The sequence below is a fragment of the Lichenostomus cassidix genome, chromosome 13, assembly GCF_008360975.1.
Source record: "Lichenostomus cassidix isolate B80296 chromosome 13, HeHo_3.0, whole genome shotgun sequence".
Classification (NCBI taxonomy): domain Eukaryota; kingdom Metazoa; phylum Chordata; class Aves; order Passeriformes; family Meliphagidae; genus Lichenostomus; species Lichenostomus cassidix.
Window position 1 is genome coordinate 7,061,635 of NC_139494.1, and position 16,464 is coordinate 7,078,098.

The 16,464-nt window shown below is 37.7% G+C and overlaps 1 long non-coding RNA gene across 1 annotated transcript; it reads left to right on the forward strand.

Moving 5' to 3' along the window:
• Window positions 1-1,952: 1,952 nt before the first annotated feature.
• LOC146431142 (uncharacterized) lies at window positions 1,953-14,901 on the forward strand. The gene is made up of 3 exons (XR_014855007.1): window positions 1,953-2,016; window positions 12,944-13,048; window positions 13,618-14,901. It is a non-coding gene; the product is annotated as an uncharacterized LOC146431142 (long non-coding RNA).
• Window positions 14,902-16,464: the final 1,563 nt, after the last annotated feature.

A 16,464-nucleotide genomic window follows, 5' to 3' on the forward strand; every position in this document is an offset into this window, starting at 1 on the left:
TATTAATGGAGATACTATCATCTAGTAGTCTATTAACCTGTTGAAATCAATAGGAATTAGACCACAGACTAATAGTGGGTATTTGGTGCCCCTGTGTTGCCTTTAGTCACCAGGAATTCAAGAGCAGAGAATATGGCATATCTTAGTAGAAAAATACAAGTAAACAGGAGAAGAATCCTGAAACCTTGACTTTAATAGAATGAGATAAGAGGGAAAAATGTGCTGGCACTAGAATTATATTTTCTAAGGGCAGGGGTCATAAATGGAAACTGTATGGTGTTCCATAGCAATGTGACATCCTGTGTGACAGTATTGTGCCCAGGGTTAGTAGGGCTATACTACTCTTTAGATATGTGATTAACAGGAATCACTGACAATGCTGATCAGTCTATCATAGAAAAGGGAAAAAACATTAAAATAAAGTTATTCAAATGAATAAAGAAAAATAAGTAAAATAAAATCAGCTCAGAATCATTTATTAATGTACCATTCTGTTTAATTTGTATTCTAGTACTGGTCTTAGAAAAGCACTCTCTGCCAGTTTGGGGTATTTAGTGTGATATTTAATTTAAAGCTGTGATTGAATTCTGGAAAATCTAACAAGCATTTAGCTTCATTTATTAATATCTAAAGATGCCGTATTCATCATCGGTGCTTTTAATTAACGTTCCCCTTCAGCAATGATACACAACAGTTAGGTGACCTTGACGAGAGAGCATTCCATGCTATTAAATAATAGACATCCAAAAGCTTATTTTGATTTCTGTGTCTGCCTGATTCATTTATTCCTTTGGCAAAAGTTGTTCTTGGTAGAATAAAGTCATGCATGCAATGAGACAATTATTTGAATTTTAATCCATTTTTCTTTAACTTTTAAATTGAAGTTTAGCTTCCTTTGGGGGGCATTTTCTCTAGATATTAAAGGTCACTTCCTGATGAATTGCTTTGTCCAGTGACTGGCTTATGCTTTGGAATTTTCCTTAAATTTTCCAGATAATTCTCATAATACATAAACCTAAAATTAAAATTATTAATTAAATATTGCATATTTATAAGACAAGTTGCATAAATGCTCCTCTAGGATACTTTAGATGTAATTATTCACTAAACTTAATGAAAATACTTGGGGGAAAAATATTTTTATCTGCCACTTAACATGGAAATGATCCAAAGGTAGGGAAGAGTTCAACAATACTGGGAAACAAGAAATAGATTTTTATTATTAAAGATTTGATTTATTAAATAATGTTTAATGATACAGAACTTTAAGGAGGAATGAATTATTAAGTATTATAAAAAGAAAATATTTTGTCTTGAAAATTTATTCTTTAAAGTATACAATTCCAATCCAGGGTCAGTTTCAGTCATGAATAATATGGGACAAATTAATTGTTTAGTTATGATTGCTGTGATAGTCACATGGAAGAGAGAAACCTTATTCTGGACACAAATACATTGAGCATAACTTTCTTCAAATGGAGTCTCTTCTGCATCTGAGTCCATTGAAAAGCAAATAATAATAATACTACAAAAGCACAATTTCCTCCTCCTCCTTGAATTATAAGTTCTACATAAGACAAATATGAGCTGGTTTTGCTTCTAAGGTCCTGAAAAGTACCTTTCATTAGTATCACTTGCTTGCAGTTAGCTGCACCACATCACTCCTCGAATTTGCTGATAGTTAATTAATCCCACACCAGGTGAGGGGAAGTGTTCTGGAAAGTGAACTAAATGTGTATTTAGGTTCAGACTCCTCAATACCTTTGAAATACAGTTTCTGGTCAATTGCAACACAACTAATTTCTGTAGAGGTTTGATTTATAGGAATCCTAAGGAGTGGTTTGTGTTCAGGAGGTCACAGCTGCAGGTGGTTGATTGTGGCCTCAGTGACCCTGGGCTCAGCTGTGGGCACCTTGGCTAACACCAGAGTCCATAAAAGACGTTGGGGTCAGTAAAGGACCAAGGAGTCAGGCTGTGGACAGTTGGGTTTAGCTGCTGAGAGAGCAGGAGACAAAGGTAAGTGCTGCGAATGCTCTGTGGGGCTTTGAGGGATTTGGCTGGGGGATGTTTAAAGCAAGAAAGAGCTAAAATTTTAGTTGTCGCTGTAATGGAAAAAGTGTGGAATCTCCGGATTCCAGAACTCAGTTCGGAACCGCGGTCGACTGCTATCTGCGGCTCAGGCAGCGCCGCTCGCAGGGAGCGGGGGAGACGGAGGAGGAGGGGGAGCGAAGCTCCCGGTGGATCGGCGGCACTCGGGAGACCGAATTGTGGAAGCAGGAAACGCAGGCAATTCGGCTGGTGTTCCAGGGAGGTTTATTGAGGCAGCAGGGTGAGTAGAGAAGGGACGAAAGCGGACTAAAGCAGCAACCAAAAAGCCGGGAATTGGCGTAGGGTTTTAAGGGAGGAGGAGGAGGGGAGGAGAAAACTCGGGAGGACCAATGGGGATTACGGTATTCGGGATTGACACTGAGGTAGTCGTATAGGGAATAGGGGGTGGAACACAGAGTCTTTAAAACTAATCATAAAACACAGTTCAGCAGAGAAAGGCGAACAGTCTAGAGCAGTACCACTTACAGAACAGGGGAGGAGAGAAGTGCGGGGCCAATGAGTGGCTGCGCAGGTACATATTCATAACTCATGTTGCAAGGCTGCTTGAGAGTGTCTCTCGTTGTCCCCATAACCAAGAGGTTCTTTCATTCCCAAAGCTCCATCCTAGGATTGTCTCCAAACAGCGGGCCGGGGGCGCTCGAATGCGCTAAGGCCACCACAATAAAAATGTATGGCTAAAAGTCTTATGTTGACATGCTTTACTTATATTTTATTGAGCATACAAGTCTACTTCCTCCTTTCACCGCGATTGTAGCTGATAATTCTCATTTGGACTGGCTCACTAGTTTTCCTAAAGTCTGGCTGAATTTTTTTTTTCTAATGGTCTTGTTTACCATGACTTCTTGATGAAAGAAGGTTTGGTAGCAGCATCTCTGAAAAAAAAAAATGGATAGCAGCATGGCTGTATCATCTGCATTAGTTTGCAATGTGTGGCGTTTGGTACTTTTTCAAGATGTTGTTTTGAGAGCTATTCCAGTGAGAACAGGGAGTGTTCTTGTGTGGACCTGAGCCTGCCCAGGGCTTTAGCTGAGCACAGCCAGGCTGCTGAACAGAAGTTGTCCCTGTGCCAGCAGTAGCTGTGCTTGTCAAAAGCCCTGTGCTCACAGGCATCCTGAGAACACTGGGGCATTGTGGTTCAGGTGTTAGCTGGAAAAACCTGATGCAGGTGGTGGAAATCAATCACTTCTTTGTTGTGTGAGAAGTTTTACTGTAGCTCTTAAAAATAAGTCTAATGATTGCTTTTTCTCTATGTTCTTTGTTATTTTTAATATAAATAATATGCAGTTATTGCTGCCATTTTTGAAAAGAAAACTCTATGACTAATGATAAATTATGGAAAAATTATTTTCTTCAAGCTACAATTGTGGGGAAAAAAACCCCACTGACTAAGCTAAAAGAAGTTATAAGTGCATTCACACATTTTAAAAACAAATTGCTTCCTTCCTTAAATAAATTGCCTTTCAGAGGCAATTCTCTCCTTGCTATCTTGGTTTATATATTGTGGGGGCTTTTTTGTAGTTAAACCTCATCTGATCTGAAAGCTAAACCATCTGAAGATACATGAAAAATTTTTCAAAATACTCTTTCAAATATCTCTTCTCTCTATTACTTTTCTCTGCTGTCTGTAATTTCCTGTGACTTCTCTTGCTCCTCAGATTTCATATGGAAGCACTCAGAGTATATTCAAAGGCTTGGTGTTCGTCACCCTTGGGAGATGCAGGAGGTTCAGCTCAGGATGCTTCTTTATAGCAAGGCTTTGCTCAGGAAGCAAAGTCCAATGGGGTAATAATGGATAAAAACTTCCTCTGAAATTTTTTTAAAATACTTTTTTCTTTGAGCTTGTGATTATAAACCTTAAGAATGAAATAGCTAAGCTTTAGCATTGAGTTAATGAATTGAAGAATGCTTAAAAAGGAAAATAATATTTGGAGAATTCTTTAGCTGGTGATTTGAAAACAGAATGACCAAACATGTTTGGTGAAGAGAAAGAAAACAGAAGAATATCACAGAAACCAATGCAAATTAGATTTGTGATATTACTCCAGGGATTTAGCAGTACAAACTAATAAAAATATAAGCAAAATTTTACTTCTGAGTTTTACAGGTGATTGATTTTCCATGGTTGCTTTGAAATATCTTTTTTCCTGGCTATAAAAATAGCGATTTGTAGTTTTATCAACCTTTGCAGATTTTGTGAAATGCATTGTATTGTAAATCCCTTTTCTCACTTAAAAAAAAAATACAGAAAAAATCAGGTCTGCTGTAGATTTAGGAATCCCTTGAACTCTAATGTCTGTAAACAGTCTAGCACTGGTGCTGCGTCTGTTATGCTGACTACCCTGAAGCCACCCAAGCTTATGAATGTTGAAGTCTCTCAGTAATTTTGCTGTCACTCTTAATGTAAACACCATGGGCGAGATTTCCTTTTAGATCAACCCCCTTTCTGCTCCTGTTCCTAGAACTGCACTCACTTTCAATTCTATCTTATTTGAGTGTAGGTATCTCACCAAGTTCAGCCTTTTTGCTGCAAAAACTCTGAAGTTGGGTGCTTGAAGGACATGTATGAGATTTGCTCTATCATAACTTTAATACTTAGAAAACTAAAATAATTTTCTATGCAGCACAAATTAACCATCCTTTTAAAGAAAATATCGGGAAAAAAAGCAGACTTAGAAAATTTATCTTCTGAGTAGGTAATAACTTGTGAATTTTGTAAATATTGTCCCTGTATGTAGGTTTGGAAACCATAATTGTTGGTAACGTGGTTCGCATATAATGCTAATCATGATTGTCTTCAAAAGCTGTAGGACTCTGCTTGTTTTCCTGTTTGACTGGTTTTCTGCCCCTGGTTTTGCCATAAATCTTCATTTCTTTCTCTACATCTGTGTGGTCCTTACTGGACTCTGCAGTAAGGTTTGTGTTTCCAAGGTGGCCATTATAATGGAATTGCACTTTCTAAAACTTTGTGTTGCCACCAGAGTCAAGTTCAGGATGAGGGAGAGGCAGAGTAATGCAGGCAGGGTCAGAGAATTCCTGCTGATCTGTCACTCGTGCCCAAGGATGGTAGTGGCCATGGAAGAAGCAACTCGACTGCATCTAATCTGATCCCATTCATTTCATTTAGGGTTATAAAGGATTGTGTTCAGCCACGGGAACACTTAGCACTCCTTTTGCAAAACTATCTCAGTGTCTGAAGAAATCTATGTTCATTTTCGAGAGTGAAATCACCATTTTGAAGTCTAATTCAAATAGACTTGCTCTAAGATGATAACAAATGGGATTGCTGGAATATTTCAAGTTTTTGTATGGTTTTAGATACTTTTAAACTGTCTTTTCACATTTTTGTTATAATGGAATTCAATTGTCCATAAAAATTTCATGGAGTATTGTTGGTTTCTCTTTTATTTTAACTTAACATGGCAATTGAATTTACCAACATGGTTTTTATAGGAAGAAAAAAAGGAGGCGCTCTCATGATGTCAAAATATTTTTCAAGGGGCTAAGTGTTCTAACAGACTTTCATGAATACCAGTTCTTCAGTTCTTCAGTTCTCATCTAATTTGACTAATTAAATCTTTCTACCAAATGCTAAGGTTGTCATGTGGGATTTTTTTTTTTTAAGGAATGTGAAATCATTAAATATATGTTAATACCCTCTGTGAATATTCTTTTGGGTGAACAGATTTGTGTGGTTTTTTTTTCTTGAAAGCCACTGCAAGCCCTTCCCATTTAATTTGCAGTTTATGTCCCTTGGGCAATATCCCTTCACTTGTACTTGAAGACAAACACTTAAGAGAATAATCAGACAGTTATTTCTTATAAATGTTTAGGATGAGTGAAATGTTTTTAAATAATTAGTTTGAAGGTTTCTGTGTATCTCCCATGTACAAGTGTGCTCATCTTCTATAGATGTTAAGTAGTTTGTATACACATCTACGAGAATAAATGTTGCTACTGCGAATGTATACACAGGGACTGATACATTTTACATCACTGTTTACTATAAAACAGCGGCACAAAATGTTTAATGTCACAAAAGAAGGTCAAGTAAAAGCCTTTGATTAGATTTTTGCAGAAATTGGATGATCTGGCTTGGAATTAGTGTCATTCAGCAATAATTAAAGAGTGTGAAAAAATTAAGTCACTTGGTAGGAAGTAACTTGTCTTATAATCAGCAAAAGTAAGCATCCCAGTAGTTTACTATAGGAATGTGGCAGAAAAACTTCTATTTGTTTCTGGTTTTCCATGTACTAAAAATGTATTACGCTATTTGTCATTGTCCTCTTCTCTCGACCTTTGATCTGCTGCCACTTATTTCCTCAACATCTTTTTCACGTTTCCCAGAACTTTTGCTGCTTTATTTTCCTAGCTTCATGCCATATTTATGGAGGTTCTTATTCACAAGCACAGATGTTTCAGCCCACCTCTAGAATGACAGTGTGACATGATTCCACCTGCTTGGTGGAAAATCATGACATGTTTTTGTGACTTGTCCTCGCACACAACTCCATCTTCTCTTTAGACAAAAACATACATATTTTCCTTTTGCTGTCTCCTTTCTCAAAGACAGCAGCTCTTTGATTCATCTCCTGTGCATCACTGTTTTGCTCAGGCTTTTATCAAGGCCTTCATATCTAGGTTATTATGATTATCATGAATCAAGAGCTGTAAGATAGGCTTTCTTAGGCTCTAATTTACTTTGTTTTTAATAAAACGGTTCACAGGAGCATAAATATGGTTTCCTAAAGCATTATGCCTATTAATGAACCTGCAAGGTAATATTATCCCATTATTAGTTTGTCTTCGAGCCTTTCCAACTCAGAACCCCTGAAATATGATGCATTATTATGTAAACTCTCTTTTAATTGAGTTTTAGAAGATTGTCTGTAACTGTCTGTACTTCTGCTCTTTGATACAGTAATTGCCCTCATATTTCCAGTTAGTTGCTAAACTGTTTTGTATTAAGCTCTGTGGAGGTTCTCGGGATACCATTTTTTATCATTCTCTTTCAAAAGCTTTTAGTTATTGAGAGGCAGCAGTGGATCATTTTCCCCTTCATTCTGGAGGGTTTTTGGTAAATCAAAGCACTGTTATGCAGATGCCCCTACTACTGGAGCTTTTGTCCCATAGAACTTGACAATGGCACTACATAAACTATTTACCAACAGAGTCACAGCCCTGATGACAGAAATGGCTGGGCTCCTCTTCAAGCTTCACTCACAGGATATAATCTCTCACTAGATTTCTCTTTGTGAGATGTTTATTTATGAAAACAGTGTCTCTGTAAAGCATGAAATTACTCTGGGTTTTGAAAGGAGCAGTATTGAGTCAAGGAGAAAAATTGCACCTAGGTAATTCCTTTTCCTCATTACTTGTCATATAAGAAATGATGTTCAGGTTGTTCAAATATATGAATATATATGTCTAGCAAATATATTTGGAGTTTTTAAAACGAATGGGACATCAGAAAGTTAAAATTAACTTTGTTATTATTTGCTTAGGTAACAAAAACTTATGGTAAAATTTCATTTAAAATTTGCTTTGAACCAACAGGAGTAAATGAACTCACTGGGAGGGCCAGAGTTTAAATCACTGTTTGCCCTTGTTAGCCTAATAGCTGCTGCCCTTTAAAAAGGATTTAGTTTTATTGTTTTTCAAATTTTTCTTATGTGTTCTGCAGGGTTGTTTACAGGTATTTGGGATAAACTATGAACACTCTTGCCTTGGAAATTAAACCTTCAGTATTGCAGACTTTGCTTTCACAAGTCCTTTGAGGTAAATGTCACTTTCTCTTTAGTCTGTGGAAGATAAATTTGTTTAAAATGTCTTTTAAAGTGGTGCAAATATTGTAAAAAAAAAAAACCAAAAACAAACCCTCAGTTTACTTACTGTGTACCCATATGTGTATGAGAAAAAAGAACAATGTAGTCAGAGATTGGGAGAAGCTGTTGACACAAATTTTGCCCTCCATCACATTCCTTTTTGAGTTAAAGCTTTGAAATTTGTGAAATCTGTGGAGGTTTTGTATACTACAACAGATGGCAGGAGCTGAAGAGGGTGAAAAATGCTGAGGGACACATGATCTAATTTTTCCTTCTTGAGCTTAGCCTGTGGATCTTTCCCAGTAACTGTGTAAGACATTATGTTGAGGTGGTGTGGAAGGGCTGCTGGCAAGAATAAAGGACAGTAGATCTTTCTGCATTGCACACCAAAGGATTTCTGTGTTCCAAGGTGATATTGTAGAATGTCTAAGCCAATAACTTCTGAGAAGAAATGGTCTAGAGCATGCAGCTTTAGGTGTTTGTCCATTCATAACCTGGCAGTTCTTTTTTTATCAGATTATACTTTTGCATTTAGGGAAAATTAGAATAATATTAGAAATATTTTCTGTAGAATTACAACAAAATAGGTTGTGCAAATGAATCAGTTATTACCAATGGAAACCTCTCACATTGAGGCTACCGAACTGCTAAATAGAATTTCATTCTCAGTTTTGCCCACTTATGCAGCATTCTGCTAATCTAGCTGAGGTCCATGTTTCAGTATTTATGATGTGGAAAGAGAATCCTGACCCTGAAATTAAACTATGTCTTGCCTTGACAATTTTATATAGACTTGGATACAGTATCAGGGTTGAATTAAAAAAAAAAAAAAGGAACAGATAAAGAAAAATCTTGAGTAGCTAAAGTTATATATTGCTTTCCAGCACTGACAAATGTTGTTCTTTCTTACTATTGATCCTTATTTTAACAGACTAAAAATGTAAGCTGCTTCGAATGAGAGATTTCAAAAAAACAAGCACTAGCTGAAACATCCCCTTATTAAATATTTCATCAGAGTGACAGGTTTATGACATACTGTATCCTACCTTCCTCCAAAAAAGTACAGTAAATGTTACTTTACTAAAAAAGCTAATAGTGCATTACTTTCAAGTGGAGTTACATAAAAATAAGCCACCGTGTCATTGAATGTAACCACTGCCAAAGCTGAAATCTTTGAGAATTGCTTTTTAAACATTAGATCTAATCTATCTCTAACTTCTGTTGTATCTAGAATTTTTCTAGATTGGACCAGGAAGAGGTTTGCCCTTCTTTTCTTTGACAATATATTTTACAGCATCTGAGCATGTGATTTGACATTTACATATCTTATATCTCCCATCCTTTCTGCTTTGATTTACGCACAGTTCTGCATCTGAAGCAACTTGCAGTAAGTGCTCAGCAGCTGAATATCTTGTGGGGAGGAATGTTTCCTCCCTTAAGAAGTGTCAGATTTTGTGTCAGTAAAATCAGTAGAAACTCACAGCCAGGGTAGCAGTGCCCTTTACTTAACAATTGAAGTCTACTGAAGTCAGTAGTGCTGAAATGATCTGTTTTGATGCTGAATGTTGTCTCATCACTCCATCAGTATATAGAGATCCCATGTGCTGTGGTCAGTGTGTGCAGAAATTAGATTTTGCATATATGTTCCTTGTCTTTGTCTGGTAGGAGCTGAATGAATTCCATTTCATTTCTCAGAACCACCTTTATAATGTCTATTGAACTTTGCTAATTCAGTGCCCTCAAGGAGCGCACCAGAGTTGGCAAATATACCAGAAATTGGACCAAATAGTGCCATAGTATTTGTTGCAATGCCAGAGTGTCTTGTTACTTTTCTGTGAAGGTACATTTTCATTGTTATCGTGCTTTGAGTGACTGTGTCTGTATTTCATGATTTAGCATTTCTCTGTTTCCAGCATATATATAAATATATATGTGATGCTGCTTTAAGGCTGTTATGTTGGGGGAATATCTCAAGGTGTGCACGTGCTCTGAAACACCATAATATTCGCAGTAGTTTTTGTTATAGTGGGTTTTTGGTTTTTGCTGCTCAATCTACTATTTACACGTAATGTTAGTGAAAGCTGGAGGGTTTAAGTCACATTTCTTGCCATGTATTCTCTCTAACTTTTATACCTCAGTGTGTCCTTTCCTACTGGGTGATCAGTTTGGATGTTACTAGATAAACCAGAATCCCATACAGGCCAAATACTGCAAGAGCTCCTCCTAATGGAGCTAACAGAAAGAGAGAAGTGGGGTGGGGGGAGGAAAAAAAAAAGGAAAAAGGTCAGAAAAGGAATACGGAAAAATGTTTCTGCATTTGTTATTGTGTGTTTCCTCGTTTGAAGAGTTACTGTGTGTTTCCTCGTTTGAAGAGTACCACCATGTTACTGAAAGGCTTTGGTATATCTTTGTCTGAGACAATGATGTTTGGAGTGTTTCAGAGTAAAGTATGTATTTCTTCTGCAGATTATTTTACAATGAAATCCACACTTAGATACCAGAAGAAAAGTGCTCAAATGCTCTTCAGGTGTGTGCAAAAGCTGTTGCAGTTTCCTTTGAGGGAGTGTCTCTGGAAACACCGAGTGCCAGCCTAAGCTGATCACAAATGGATCCTCTCTGCCTGCATTAGCATGCAGGAACTTGTGTGCAAAGCCGCTCTTTTTGCAAAGTCAAATCTGTATGCAGGGAGCATTTACACAATGAAAAGATGGCTGGACTTAATCGAGTATTTGCCTTATAATAAAGACTTCTTGATTCCAGTCCTATAGATCCCAGTGCCTTTTCACTTCAGCTGAATGCGTGCCTCTACTCACTGGTCTGGGTAAGGAGGACAAAACAGAATCTTAATCTAGGCTGACAAAATGTTCTCCACAAACAGATGAACGTGTTTTAATTCAAGCTGTTGCCAGTGAAAGAATGGGCTGGCTGGGTACAGCAGCCTGGAGCAGGTTGATAGGGAGAGACTTTTGGGCTTTTATTCTATTTCTTTGTTTATTTTCATTTTAATACACCTTGAAACAAATTTCAAATAATCACAGCTTGTTAAAATAAATAGTTATTGTAACCTAATGAGTTATCATTAAGTGATTTCTACAAGCTGTGACTAAAGACTCTTATTTTGTACAAAAGTGTGGTAAGTTTTAGAGCCATTTGAATCAGCGGAACTACATTTGGCAAAGAAACAGATGGCAGTTATGGCAAAAGCAGTTTTCTATCACAATGTTACTGCTGGGCACTTCAATCACAGGTGTAAATAAGAGCTCCCTGGCAACTGCTGTTTCACATCCAGCTGTGGCAGTCTCGAGGGGCTATTTAACAGATGGACACCATCACAAAGCTGCTCATACCTGATTGTCTTGCTGCTGAAAGCTGTCAAAAGAACCATGTATGGCTTTATATTGAGTTTCTCCACCCCTTCAGAATCCTGTGATGAATATAATAATTTAGATAATCACAATCTAATTTGCATAGTGAGAGCAGTGCAAGGTAAAAAGCAGATTTAACACAAGCCAAATCTGTTCACTTACTTCTTCCATGGGTGCTTTTAACTTCGTGGCCAAAATGTGTACATATGTTTGGTTCTTACATAATCCAGAATATCCAGGCTGTGATAAAAATGGCATATGTTCCTAGCGTCAGAGTTTGAAGACAGCTGGTGATTTTGAGCTAAATCACAGTAGGCCAAATTCTATTTTCAGTTTTCTTTGAAATCCAAAAGACTGACTGAGCTACAGCAGTGTATGAGGATCTCTAATTTTCTGGTATTTAAATAAATCAGACGACAAGGTAAGAGAGGGACTAAATCCAGACCAGGCAGACTACAGCATTCCATTTGGACGTGGCTGTTCAGCAGCCCTGCTTCTGTGTCTCTGAGAAGTGGTGGTAAAACATTCTTCACGATCTGAGTCAGAAATGAGGTAAAGGGTAGTCATGAAGTATAATTTTTCTGTCACTGAACAGGTGTGTGTTACAACTAATATGCATTTCTTGGATGTTTATTCATACCAAATTTTAGGTGTTACAACTTGTTACATCTCATACCTGCTGTCTATAAAGAGAGAGGCTCTTCATTCTTCAATCTTCATTCATGGAGAGAGGGTCTTACCATAGAATTCATTTGTTTAATTATCTCAATTTGAAAAATACTTAATCTTCCTCTTTAGTCATGTTAGGAGAAGGCCACTTCCAGCAGTCAGGGTACATTTGTGTCATTCTGTTTACACAGTCAATATGTTCAAGGTATCTAGATGATGAACTTAAATATTTACCTTTATTCAGGATAATTATGGTGCATAAATCATTCACTAAATAATTTTAAATGAGCAAATTTGCATAGCTTAGATGTCAGTTCAATTAATTCATCTGTTAAAATAATTTGAAAGAATGAATTAAACTAATGTTTGCTACAATTAACTTGTCCAATTCTAGTACTAAATAGGGTCACTTCAACAAATTCTAGAATGATGCAGTAGATGACTTATTTTGATTTCTAAACTAATCATATAGAGTAGGAGCTGCTAATTATATACTTCCATCAATACTTAATTACTATGTGCTTCTCACTTGCTAGTTCATTCTATGATAACCTTGGTATCTTCTGCTGAGCAGCATGAAAAGTAAGGGGTGGTTTTTATAATTTCCTATTAGGATAGTTTACTTTATGCTGTTCTGTTCTCTGTTTGGGCAAAGGACTTTCTCTAGTCTGGTCTTTTGACTTGGTTCTGTCTTTGTTCTCCCTTTGTCATGTTCCTCTTCATCAAACATCAGTTATGTTTCCCCTTTTCAAAGCACTTCTACAATTGATTCTTAGGCCCTTGCAGCATAATTTGGGGGAAAAGTGTTTGATTTTCTGCAAATGTTACTCCAGACTTTGCATTTAGAATTGCACAATCAAGAGAAAACATCACTGTTGATGGCTGTTCCAACAACAGTTAACCTTCTGGAGGTAAAATAAACTCCTTTCCAGTGTACCCCATAGGTGATGGTTTCCTCAACTTCTGTCCTAATTGCAGAGGAACTGGCTTTAGGCTTTTCTGTTCTTTGAAGAATAGAATTCCACTGGAAAGGAGCTGAGACAAGCAAAATCTTCCAATTCCCAAAAGCAGTGTCAAGACAAGGTATTTGCTGCACAGGAACTTCCTGCATGACAATAAACAACATTTTAGGTCTAAAAGTCACTGCTGTACCGTTTTATAAATAGTGGCCTGAATCAGGCTGGTCGTTGTTTCAGTTTTCAATATGGTAGAAGTAAAGCTTCAAGTTTTGCCTTGGAGTATTTTGGACATAATCTTTGCCAAAGAATTCTGTGCAGTGTGATTTCTACCAAAAGGCACCTTTTTCTCATTTAATTTAATAGAAATGTCTGCAATAATAAGTTGTAGGGGGCTTGCTTTATAAAGGGCAGTGCAATCACCCTGGCTTAGACACATGAACAAAGATCAAATTATCTGATTGATTCTCATAAAAACATAAGCTGATTAATGTAATTGAAAGTTTCATATCTATGAAAATACTTTTACCCAAAATAATTGCGCAATGAGCTTGACAAAACCGGTGAACCTTTTCAAGGTTCCAAATCTGTGTTAACAACTCTTTTCATGAGTCTGCAGTTTATCACATACTCCTGTTGTGATTAATTTGCACTTCTATTCATACCATTTTTGTTCTACTTTTTTCACTTTTGCAGATGACCCCTCCTCACACCCTAGTCCTGTTTAAAGGAGTCCTGCTTCACCCAAAAGTGTCTAAAAGTGAGATGTACAGGACAGAGTTCTTACAAAACTGTGGGCTGAATATCTTTTTTTTTTTTTTTTTTATCCATAACAGATAGTGCCAAAAATAGAGAATTGAAATACTAGGAAGCTGCTGAAGATGTTGCTTGAGACAACCTGTCAGACTTGATGGCTTTGCTGCTGTTTTTTGTCCATGGTATAAAAGGTGACATAGTTTAAAGAGCAGTGAATGGTGATAAAGACACCACACACTGAATTCTCACTTGTCACTTCATCTACTGAGACCTGTCCACATAACTCAGCCTTCGGTTCATCTGTTCAGACATGCCCTTTGTTCTCACTTATTTAGACAGCCTAAAGCTGGAACTCTTTAACTGTGTGATTATCCAGCAAGTAGTGTGTTATTTTAGTTTGCTTTGGTGTTTTGGAGTTGATTTATTCTCTCGATCTTTATGATGTGCTTTCATAAGCATGACTTGTTCCCATATTTCCATACATATATCTCAGTTATCCCACAGCAGAAGGTCTTGGGAACATTGAATTTTACAAGATTGCCTCATTTTAGTGATAAAGTGTCTGTGCTAAGATTCCGTTTGGGCAGAGTTTGTGTGGGAGTCCCTAGACTTTCTTTTGCAGTGAGAAACTTAAAATGTCCAAAAAGGTGTGTAGGCTTCAAAGGAGGGATTTATCAGAGTACCAAACAGCACTTTTGGAAACAGCTTCGAGTAAGACATGGTACATCCTTTTTTTCATTCTTCTTCCATTGTATCTCCTTTGAATGTCATCAGACTCACACTGCTAAATCCGTGGGGTTTTTGGTCAAAGAAATTGTCAGTCTCCTCTTAGCTCCCCAGGGAAATTCTAACCCTCTAACAACAGGCCACATGTCTTTTCTTTCCTTTCCATGGCACACTTTGAGCTTTTGAGCTCACTGAGCCTTTTTTCTAAGGCTCGAGAGCTCAAACCAGCACCAAGCTGACAGTAAGCCAGTCCTGCACCCATCCTGCAGCTTGGCTGGGAAGGAGATCATGATGTGCCAGTTTTTCCCAAACACAGCAGCAATTTGTAACTAAAGAACAAGTATGGCCTGCAAGATGCAGGCTCCTCAGTGCCATGTATGAAGACTGGGGCTGCTTCATACAAAAACTCTGGTTCATTGTGTTGGGAAGAATTTTCATCAAATATCTGTGTATGAAAAAAACCCCTATGAATTGCAAAGCAAGGTTATACATTAAGTACAACTTGAAGTAGGAAATACAATTTTGAAATAATTCATACTCATTTGTGTCTTGATCCTGTTGGTGGGTGTTCCCAACACTTCTCTGCAGCACCACTGCCTGGGCAAACCTGTTTGTGAGGCCAGTTAGCATCACAAATGTGATATAGCAGGTATTTCTGGTTGTAAAATAAGTGCAGCTATGATCAAATTATATTAATTTACCCCTTCTCAGTCCAGATTCCTCAGTTTTAGGAAAAACACATTTACAAAAGAGCCAGGCACACATACAGAAAAGTATGTCTTGGAAATCTTTGGAGAGCTACAGCAATAGCTATTTCTGGAGTGCCACACTGTAAGATTCCTGGTTTAATCTAGGGGGTTTGGAGAATATGATCCAAAAAGAATGGTATTTTAGAAGCTCGTCTGTTCTTTTGCAAAAGTAAAAACTTCTCCTTCCTGCCAAATTCTGCATTTTTATCAAGTTCTGCTTCTATTTCACTAAGCTGAGGGAGGTGAGCCAGTGTTTTTTTAAAAATTAACTTCAAGACTGCATTCAGCAAAAGAAAGTGCTGGTTTATGTTGTTTCAGGTACTTCAGCTGGACAAATCAGCACAGCAGGAGCAGTGACTTTAGGGAAGGTCTGCAGATGGTGATAGTTACCAGCCCATCAGCAGAGCAGGGGAGATGAGGAGATGCTGAAGGACAGTTCTGCAGCAGCCCGTGGGCAGCACCCTGCAGTCACGCTGGGCGTGGGAGCAGGTGCTGTGTCTGTGTAAAACACTCCAACAGTCATGTGGAGGTGACTGTCACATCAGCTCAAACCCACTAAACAAGCATTAGTCACTGCTGTTTTTTTAGCACAGCTCACTCTTTTCTCAGTCTGTGAGACAACAGGTGTTTATTATTAGAGGAGAGTTATGCTTCTGGTGGAGGCCAGAGAAGAGAGAGTTCTAAGAATAGTAATTTTTCACCATGAATATGTCAGCACTTCTCTAAATGGAGGAGCTCTTGCTCAGGTGTTTTTGGCCTTTCCCATGGCTCCCTCAAAGTAAAGAAAGAGCACAGGCACTCCAAGGTGGAAGCTGAAATATCAGTGAACTGATCTAAAGGAGTCCTAAAGGTTTGTTCAGTGTCATGAATAGGGAGAAGCCTTCGGCATTTGATTTGGCAGTTCAATGGGGTTAGACACTTAATATTGAGATGGCAAAAATGTAGTCACCATTCAAAGATTTATGTCAGCCAGAGAAAGGTTTTACCAAACAGAACAGGGAGACTTCCAAGAGAAACAATGGTGATGCTTAGTTTTTATGAAAGCAGGTCCTTTTATCACACGCACTATCATGTCTGAAATTTAGGATGAGAATAGGAAGGTCCCCAGAAAGTCTGATTTGTGATCTAATGCATGACGGTGCCAGATAGGGTTGTTATATTGCTGGTTGCTTTTTCCTTCCAAATGGAAATAATTTCCCATTACATGCTGAAAATCTTAGGTAAGTAGACATGTAAAGTAAAGGCTGGATTTCTTTTTTTAACACTAGAAGCTGGCTTGCCATTTGTTTGAGTGCTTGACTTGTTTCTTTAA